At 44.3% G+C, this 10,615-nt stretch overlaps 1 pseudogene; it reads left to right on the plus strand.

The window, feature by feature from the left end:
- The first annotated feature begins 2,391 nt into the window (after window positions 1-2,391).
- LOC148017945 (putative protein phosphatase 2C 57 pseudogene) lies at window positions 2,392-3,316 on the plus strand (annotated as a pseudogene).
- Window positions 3,317-10,615: the final 7,299 nt, after the last annotated feature.

The following is a 10,615-nucleotide window of genomic DNA, read 5'->3' on the forward strand; positions in this document are numbered from 1 at the left end:
TGCTCCTACTCTCAGGAAAGCGGATTATAATTGCGGAAGGCCTATTGTGTTGACAATTGACACTAGTCCAATTGGCATAGGTTGGGCTGTGGGTCAAGATGATGCAAATGGAAACAGGTATGCTATTCGGTTTGGGGCGAAAGTCCTAAACGAGAGACAGAGGAGATATCCGCAAATCAAGAGGGAGTTACTGGGAATTGTTACGGCTCTCAAATGTGACAAGGAGTACTTTATTCGAGCTTCACTTGTGGTAGAGATAGATTGCTTGCCATTGATTGGTATGATTACGAGTTGCTCTACTCCGGATATAGCTATGCTGAGATGGATTGCATACATCAAGTCATTAAATCCGGAATTTAAACACATAGCAGGAAAGGATAATCCAGTGGCAGATATGTTGTCTAGAGCCAGATATGATGATGAGGAGATGCTATTTGCAGAAGAGGATGATGCAGAAATTTCAGCCACTATGGTTGATCATGTTTGCCATGTCTATGATATTGTGGCTTTCATAGAAGAGTTCAAGAATGGACCATAGGCAAAAGCGGGATGGTTATTTTCTCATCTGTCCATTCTTGAATGAGAAAATCGGGATGAGAAAATAACCATAGGCAAAAGAGATGAATGGACAGATGAAGAGTTCAAGAAGATCAGAAGGAAAGCCTATGGTTATTTTCTCAAGGACGGATTTCTTTGGAAGCATCCGAAGAAAAGAGGCAGATTACCTTTGCGGGTTGTCTGCAATAGAGAGACACAGTTACAGGTGATAAGGGAGTTTCATGAGAGTCCTTGGGCTGGTCATAGAGGAGTGTGGACTACTTATGAGAAAATCAAGGAGAAATATTGGTGGAAAGGCATGTATAGAGATGTTTCTCACTTTTTTGAGACTTGCAGAGACTGCCAGATGTATTCGGTAGTACATCATCGAGATGAGCTTCATCCGACCTATCCGCTATGCATTCATTATAAGTGGGTAGTTGACTTGGATACTATGCCTATGGGTCTATGGCAGATGAGGTATATAGTTTTGGCTAGAGAGGATCTTATCAATCATGTTGAGGGCAGATCTTTGAGAACGAATACCACTAGTGCAGTGTGTAAGTTCTTATTGGAAGAAATTTTCTGCAGGTATGGTTGTGTGGGTAAGATCATTGCGGATCGCGGTGAATTGGATGCAGATGAAGCTAGGGAGTTTTTCTCTCAGCTAGGAATCAAGTTGAATCTAACCACAGCATACAATCCAGAGGGCAATGGGAAGAGTGAAAGAGGGTATCCGCCGATAGTGAAAGCATTAGCCAAAGCATGCAGAGGACGGATTGGAGAATGGCCAAGACTTCTACCATTTGCTTTGTGGGCTGATCGTACGACTCACAGTGTTACCACGAGATATATGCTCTCGCAGAGTTGATGTATGGTCAGAAACTTGTTATGCCGACTGAGACTTGTGCTTTGACTTGGTCAGTTTTACCTTGGCAGGAGGATTTGACGAGAGAGGAGCTCTTAGCTCTTCGGATCCGGCAGTTGGAGAGAAGACCAGAGGATATTCAGCTAGCTATTGACAGGTTGAAGGTTGCTAGACTAAGAAATAAGGACAGGTTTGACAGCAGGCATCGCTTGCGGCCTAGAGCAATAGAAGAGGGAGACTGGGTATTAGTCTTTGATAGCAGCCTTGAAAATCAGCATACTGCACTTTGGAAGATGGTGAAAAGATGGTTTGGGCCGTACATAGTCAGACATGTCTTTGATAATGCAACATATGAGTTGACAGAATTGGATGGGACAGTGCTTAGAGTGCCTATTGCTGGAAAAAGAATCAAGATTTTCAAGAAACGAGATGATGAAGATTATGCATTGGAAGAATTTGCAAGGGAAGAGCAACGAGAAGAAACTCCAATGGAAGAGACAGATGATATGACAGATAATCTTGTTGATATACCGAAAATGCATAATGAAGAGATTGATCTGTTTGTGCATCTTGATGATAACGATCATGGGTAGTTGGCCCATCCGGAGGATGCACAGGATTAGAGGGGGTGGATGTCGTATTGCTGCGCATTCAAGGTGTGAAAACCACCCAAAAGTTGTGTGTGGGATTTGATACTTTGTACATATTTAGTTGTTGTGATTATACTTTTTTTCTGCGTAGGTAGTATAGTGAAGAGGGTTTGGAGCAAGAGGAATTTATCAATAATGCTCTGGTTGACATGTATGCAAAATCTGGTATGCTTGGAAAAGCCCAAGAAGTATTTGACAATATGTTAGATCAAGATGTCGTATCCTGGACAACACTGATTGCAGGCATTAAACCAAACAAAGTCACCTACTTGTTGACATTCAAAGTTGCAAGTTCTCTTGAAGGAGCATGTTTAATAGAGAAAGGCATCCTGGAGGATGACCATAGTAGCAGAGTTTGTCAAAGACAAGTTACTCAATTACATTGTTGAAGATGTGGCATTTCCAATTGCAATAGAAAAGGCTGTCTATCATGCCTTTCTGCAGACTGAGATAGCATTTGCAGAAGCTTGTTCAATTAATCATGGCTTGTCATTTGGCTCAACAGATTTAACTGTCTTAGTGTTCGGAAGAGAGTTGTTTATGGCCAATGCAGGAGATTGTAGAGCTGTCCTCTGCAGGAAGGGCAAGGCCATTGATATAACAAGGGATCATATGGCCTCATGTTCACTTAAAAGATGGTGAATAGAGTTCCTTGGAGGCTTTGAGGATGATGGATATCTAAATGGACAGATCAATGTTGCAAGAGCCATTAGAGACTGGCATATCAAGGGATTAAAGGAGGGCATGAACTGTATTCTCAGTGCAGAGCCAGAATTGAGACAAGCTTTGTTGATGAGACTGAAGAAGACGAGTTTATGATTATTGGTTGTGATGATTTCTGGGATGTGTTTTCAAGTCAGATACTTGACAATAATGAGTGTTTTAAATCATATACCTCAAATATACACAGCTGAAGAGTACTTAGTGGTGAATTTGTGGTTGTGAACAAGCATCTTCTGAATGATCTGATTGACATGGGAATTTGGAACTTAGAGTTGAAGATGGTTTTATACAGAAAGTTTGACAGATTCCTAATGATTTGAAAGCAGTTTACAGGAAGATCAAACAGGGGACCATTGTTGACACCGTTGCAAGACCATATGCATTTATCAAGTTTGATACTGATATTCAGAAGACCAGAAAGCTTTACTTGGACATTTGTGTAAATGAACTTCGTGTGTTTTGTAAGGAGACAAGTGCTCTGTCTCTGGAATTGCCTACTCTATATGACCAGTCACTCAGTCAGGAAGAACCAAGTTAAATAAATGCTGAAGACATAATGGACATCATGCTGATAATAAAAAATTATTATTGGCTTGATATATTCGCCATCGTGCAAGATTCAAACTGTGGTTTGTGTTCCCCCCCCTGTATGGGGTGCTTTTGATGCTCACTCTCTTTGGCATGCAACCACTATACCCTTGACAATGCTATGGTGGAGTTTTATCAAAGATGATGCATCATTCAGAACCACACAACTGCTACGAAAAGCCAAAATTGTGGATGGAATAAAAAAGGATCGGTAGTGCAGATGAAAGGGCCGCTTTTCTGTAAACAAAAAGCTGCGTGTTGTATGGAATAGAGAGGGGAGAAAAAGCAAGAACGCAAATAGGCTGGGGCTGGAAATAGGCTGGGGCTTGATATAGGCTGGGGATTGGTTGCATCAATCCATCTGGATACGGTCCTGGAAAGGAGGGATGCTTGGACTTGGAACGGAATGATGGGAATTAGGTGTTGGAGAGGAATGCTACCAGATAGTGGGTTCTATACTTCCTATCATAAAAAGCTTGCATTGGCATGAGAGCATTTGATGAGGCAAGACGAATTCATGCTTATGTTGTGGAAAAAAATCTGGAGGCAGATGCAGCTGTAAGAAAGGTGCTTCTGTCAATCATTCATCAGGCAGATGCGAGGAGCAGGACACTGAAGGGAGGAAGAGCTGAAGCGGATAAAAAGGTGTGCAAAGTTGAGTGGATCTATTGAAAAGGAAGAGAGATCAACGACGATCGAGAAGGAGACAAGCTATTACAGAATAAAGTGGAAGACAGAAAGTGACGGTGGCCGAAGAAAACATCGTTGAAGATGATGAAGCTGCTGTAGGAGATGAAGAAGTAAACAGTGGAAGTGACAAAGACTAAGACTAAAAGAAGATTATCGAGCTGCTACAATGCCAAAGTGCCCCAGTGATGCCGGAATGCTCCCATTCAGTGCATTGCTAGACAAATCCAAGTGTGTGTAGAATCGCAGCACAATCGTCATATTTGCCTGCATGCCTTTCGAATACTCGTAAGCATTCCCTGGTGATCCATAATCCTCAAAGTCGGGGTAAAATAAGAATTGCTGGTTCAGATGTGGATCTGACATGGCCACTAGCTCTCCCAAATCAGCTGGTATTGCCCCTGTAAACTGATTCCTTGAGATGTCAAGATTCCGGAGTTTGGTCAGGTTTTTAAGGCCAACTGATATAGCTCCACCCAAATAGTTTTCGCTTAAGATAAGATCTTCTAGAGATGCAGTGTCTTTGACCCAAGTGGAAAAGCCTCCGCTTATGAAATTGAAGCTCAGATCTAGGTCTCCTAAAGCTGTGCAGTTTTGTAAAGAACTTGGAATTGATCCCCTTATGAAGTTGTTTCTGAGGGATAAGTATTCAAGCTTCTGTAGGTTACCTAGCTCATGAGGAATGCTTCTATTCTAATTAAAATCCCATATATTCCGTTCTATTACTATTGCCCTGCAAGTATTGGAATTGCTTGTGAAATGAAGCAAATTTACAGCAAACACATGATATATACCATGCAGAACTGAGATTGTACCAGAGTTGCCAAAAAACATATTGATATATGATAGAAAAAATTCATATCAGTGAATAAGACTGCTGTGTGTACTTCTTGTTGATGAAGGATTGCTGATTCACTCAATACAAAAGGTTGTGTATGACCATGAACATTATTGATCTTTCCAATTGATCAACATCACAGGAAGCAATTGCAGTCATATCAGATTTGAATTCATTCACTTGCTTGATCTTCTATCGTGAAATTAGTCAAGGTCTTCTGTAGACACGACTTTGCTTTGCTTTGGCAAATCCTTTGACAATGCTCACACTGTCAAGGAAGAAATTGTTAAGCTGATGAAAGGAAGATTCATTTACAAAATTGAGCACACGGACTGGGTATCACGCATAGTCATTGTGATGAAGAAAAATGGAATAATTAGAGTGTGCATCAATTATAAAAAGGTGAACGCTGTTATTAAGAGGGATAACTATCCATTATCATACACCAAGCACATGCTTGAAAGAGTGGCAGGCAAAGAGGCCTACAGTTTCCTGGATGGCTTCTTAGGATACAACCAGGTGCAAGTGCATCCTGCCAACAAGCATAAGACCGCCTCCGTATCGAGTGGGGCATCTTTGCGTACATAGTCATGCCCTTCGGGTTGACTAATGCTCCTGCCACCTTCCAACATCTCATGTGCACCATATTTAAAGACAAGCTTCGCAAGGAGTTACAAGTCTTTGTCGACAACCTCTGCATTCACTCGAATTGGATGGAACACTTGAACAAAGTACAAGCAGTCTTTGATCGGTGTCGCCTATATCGTCTCTCCCTGAACCCCTTGAAATGCCAATTTTGGGTGAAACATGGATCCATCCTCGGCCATGTGGTATCAAAGAACGGTATTGCCACTGACTTCTCGAAGGTCAGGGCTATTGTCGACCTCCACCAACCAACTACAGGGGATTTCAATGCTTCTTAGGCCATACGGGATGCTATCAACGGTTTGTGTTGAATTATGCATTGTTAGCAAGACCTTTGTGCAAACTGCTAATTGTCTTTGAATGGACTGAAGTCTGCCAATGCGTATACAAAGAGCTGAAGAAGGCTCTAACCATAGCACCAATTCTATGAGCCCCGAACTGGACCATAGCCTTCTAGGTGCATATCGATGCTTCTAAAATCGCGGTGGGGGCAGTGTTGTGCCAGCCTGGCAAGCACAACCTAGACTATCTAGTGAGCTTTGCAAGCCGACAACTGATGGAGACAGAAATGAATTACTCAACGACCGAAAGAGAGGGCTTTCTCATGGTGTTTACTATGAAGAAGTTCCGGCATTATCTATTGGCTACACCCTTTACCTTCTTCGTAGACCACCAAGTCTTGCTATACCTAGTGAACAAACCTTGCGCTCTGTGACGGATCACTCGGTGGCTCCTTTTGCTCTTGGATTTTGACTTCTTAGTGGTTTTATGGAAAGGGAAACATCACTACATGGCTGATCATATGTCATGTATCCCCACAAGGGAACCCGCTCGCGAAGGCATCACAGATGAATTGCCAAACGCCCACCTCTTTAACCTCTCCAATGGGAGGGATTTATTCAAAGCCGATTTAACACCGTATTGGGCAGATGACATAGTCCAACTGCTGGAGCACGGACTACCGGAATGACCAATGGAAAACGCAAGACTAAGGCAACTCATTCTCAAAATCCAACCCTACCAGTGATAGCAGGCCAGCTGTATTGCTTAGGGCAAGATGGATTGATGCGCAGGTGCGTGTGTGAGCATGAGATGCACGACGTGCTCTCAGAGGCACACAGTGGGATTGTGGGGGGACACTTTTGCGGAGAGACAACAGCCCGCAAGGTGTTACAAGCTCAACTATGGTGGTCGACGCTGTTCCACGATGTTGCACAATTTGTTAAGCATTGTGAAAAAATGTTAGCGAGACCCTAACAAAGTGGGCAGAAGCGAGAGTGATACGAAATAACGATGCTCAAACGACTGGTAAGTTCTTATGGGAGCAGGTGATCTCACGATTTGGATGCCCCATCGAACTAGTTAGTGACTAGGGGACACACTTTATCAATGAAGTGATAACTCATCTCCTATCCACCTTCCTAATTATCCATCGAAAATCCTCCCCATACTACCCTCAAGCAAACGACAACGCAGAATCCACCAATAATATTCTTGTCAACATCCTAACCAAGGTAGTCTCGGCCTCATGCAGTGACTGGGATAGCAAGCTAATGGCTACCTTGTGGGCTTAATGCACAATTTACAAAACAGCCATCGGAGAGACCCCCTTTAGGCCCACCTACGGAACCGAAGCAATTCTCCCCGTAGAAACTTTTGTGCCTAGCCTACGAATTGGGCTTTAGGAGCGATGGGAAGGAAAGGAAGCATGGACGTAATTACTAGTAGAACTCGAACGTCTCTCGGAGACCCGCCTCCTAGCCATTCACACACTCATATGCAAGAAGGCACGACGCAAGATCTGGTTTGACAAACATGTCAAGCAACGTGACTTCGAACAAGGTGACCTAGTGCTCCTATACTCAGTCAAGGGGCACAAGAAAAAAATGAAGTTTCGGGGTCTTGGACCTTTCAGGGTTCGTGCAATCAGCTGAACAGGCAACGTCGAGCTCGAGACTATAGCCGGCGACGGAATTGGCTTCTTCAATCAGCGGTATCAAGAAATACTATCCGCCCGTGCATCCTTTGCTGCATGAATCATCAATGTTGGAACCTCCAGTCAACGTCCATGTAGCCACCATCACCGAAATCGACAACGCGGAGGAGGAAGTTGTAGAACCTGCGTACCTGCACATCACGGTCACTACCAAGCGGACATGCATCCTCAATGCCTTAATTGATGAGGGAGTGGACTTCAATGTCCTAACTCACGACTGTTGGACCCAACTTGGAAAACCACCACTACACGCCACTAACACCAAGTTGAACCCATATGGAAACTGCTCCTATGCACTCCTCGCAAGTGCAGGGCTGCCGTTTCTATCGAGATCAAAACTGTATCAATGATCTTCTATGTGCTGCCAAGCACCAAGGATGCAGGCATGGAGACGTTGCTAGGGAGAACCTTCAAGAAGCAAACTCGTTGCCACATCAATTATGAGTCGCAATGCATTCACCTCACCATAGGCAACATTTGTATTGATGCACCTTTCAGCAAGGGTGCACGATGGAATAGTCCACACGACCACCGGTGAAACTATTAGCATCTCCTGGGAGGGAAATGAGAGTAAGGAGCATCAAGAGATCAATTAAAAACAGAATCAAGAGATCAATTAAAATTCGCAAAAGTCAAGCAAAAGGCTAAGCACGTAGGCAACAAGCAAAGTAGAAAAATGACAAGAGAACTTTAATAAAAGGCAAAAATTCAAAGCTGAAAAGGGGGGCTTCGCGTGGGATAGGATTTTAAGGCTTCCATTCAATAAACACGTAAATTTTTCCTTTTTAGTCTAGGATGTTTTTGTATTGTCAATTTGGAAGAACTAATGGAAAATGGGGTTCATGACAAGAATGAAAAATGTCACAACAAGACCATGCCCACCGGCTTCCATTCACGGAAGAAGAGAGAGCGCAATACAGCATCACCCTGGAGAGCTGCACCTACAACCAACTAGAATTCCGAACCATTCACAACATAGAAGGATAGGTGGGGCCAAGGAAGAGGCGGCCAAGAGATTCATTAAAAACTGCAACTTCACCAGGTACCTGGAAAGATTTGCACAAGAACCCGAGCACACAAGATGCGTGGAATTTCTCAGGTCTTACGACCCTGACAACAAATGCGGCACTGTCACAATGGGAAGGGGACAAAACGCCAAGCAAGTACTGGTTCGCTTAACCCCCACCTTGGTGGAAAAGGCACTAGGACTAGAACTCAAAATAGAAAAGAAGCAGAAAAGAGATGTGTACGCCATGCTAGGGATGAGAAAGAAGCAGAAAAGAGATGTGTATGCCATGTTGGAGATTGCTAGAAGAACTGGTATATGCACTCTTTTCCAGCCAGCACTGCAACGCATTGATGCAGCTAATCAGTGTACCGATATTGGAGAATGTGGCAGCTCATACCCTGCATGAAGTCTATTGGAATGGCTATGTGTGTAAAATGATCGACCAGACGGCTAAGGCACTGGCTTTAGGAAGCATGCCCATAGGAGGAGAGTCTCTAGTATCTAAGGCAGCAGAAAGAAAAAAGGCATCGTCCAAGGCCTTGTTCATCGCCTATGGAAGCATCTTAACAGCAATCATCCAGAAGGCTGTGAAAGAGATGCCGAATGCAGAAGAGGGGGAAGGGGAAACACTCGATAGGTCACCCCCTTAGCAGGACCAGGAGAGGTCCAGCAACAGGACTGAGAGCGATAAGGAAGGACAGGGGCAAGAAGAGCGATCAAGCAAAAAGCAGGTCAAGGAGACCAAGAAGAAGACAACGCAGAAGAAAAAGAAACCTGATGAAGGCCGCAGGAAGGAAAAGAAAGATTTGAAAAAAGCAAAAAGACAATCCCTCAGGAAGGCCGAGGAGAGGGAGAAGAAGAGAAGGCAGGAAGAAGAAGAAGCAACAGAGCAAGTCAAGCAGTCTAAAAAGGCGTCAAAGCAGGAGGTTGAAAAGAGAAAAAGAGAGGAGCAGGAAGAAAAGGAGAAACTAGAGGAAGAATACAGAAAGGCCGAAAAAGAAAGGCAACGAAGAGCTGCAGAGAAAGAATAGGAATTAAGAAGAAAGGAAGAGGAGGACTTGGTCGAGGCCACACGCCAGTCCATCGAGCAACAATGCAGGGCGGATGATCCAAAAGCCTAGAGCCAGCTGTGGGAAGAAAGGCCTAGCTCTAGCGCGCAGGCACTAGAAGCCGCGCCGCCCACAGTCCCGGAAGGCAAAGGCAAAGCACCCCTCCATCCTATCCCCACCCTCATGGCACCCTCCATTGAACCCGTTATGCTCACCCCTAGCATCCCCACCAGCATGGAGGTTTCAAACCTTGTGGCATGGATGCAATACTTCATCAATAAAGAAATGGCCCAAGCAAAGCGCATAGAAACCATGGCCACGGGGCAAAAAAGGCCAGCCGCGAATGCAGAATCAAGGCAGGACCAGAAGCGCCCACATGTGGAGGCCTCAACCACCCCCACCCACGCAACGATGACGCCACCAGCCAGTTATGACGAATATGTTACCGAGCTGCTCTTCGAATTGGAGAAAGTGAAGGAGGAAAAGAGAATGGCGATGGCTGAGTTGGTGGGAAGAGAAAGAGTCATTGGCCACCTTCCAACTGGAGAAACCCCGCATCATAGCCATGCAACAACGTCAAATACTTGATCTCAAGCAATAATTGAAAGCAAAAGAAGAAATGGAAGAAAGCTACAAATAGCAGCTTGAGGACGAGAATCAAGAACTTGTGCAGATGCAGCGAGAGTAGAAGATCCTCCTGATGCAACATGGGAAACTGGAGGTGGAAACTGCCAACATTGAGCAGATAATGAAGGAACTAAATGCCAAAGAAGAGGAGAGAATACAAGAGAAGGAGCAATAGTGAAAAGAGATTGAGTCCATGACCGATCAATTACATCTCGGAAGGAAAGAGCACGAGAGTATGAGCAAAGAACTCAAAGCCCAGGAGCAGAAGCTCGTAACCCTAGCACAAAAACAGGGGGAGAGCATGGAAGGAATAAATAGAAGGGCCAAGGAGTGGGCCAAGAAGAATGAGAAACGGGTGAAGGCACTCGCGCGGGGCCTTGCTATGGTGGAAAAAGCAA

Source organism: Lygodium microphyllum, chromosome 21 (genome assembly GCF_053477565.2).
Source record: "Lygodium microphyllum isolate KBCC chromosome 21, Lygodium_microphyllum_v1.1.10, whole genome shotgun sequence".
Lineage (NCBI taxonomy): Eukaryota > Viridiplantae > Streptophyta > Polypodiopsida > Schizaeales > Lygodiaceae > Lygodium > Lygodium microphyllum.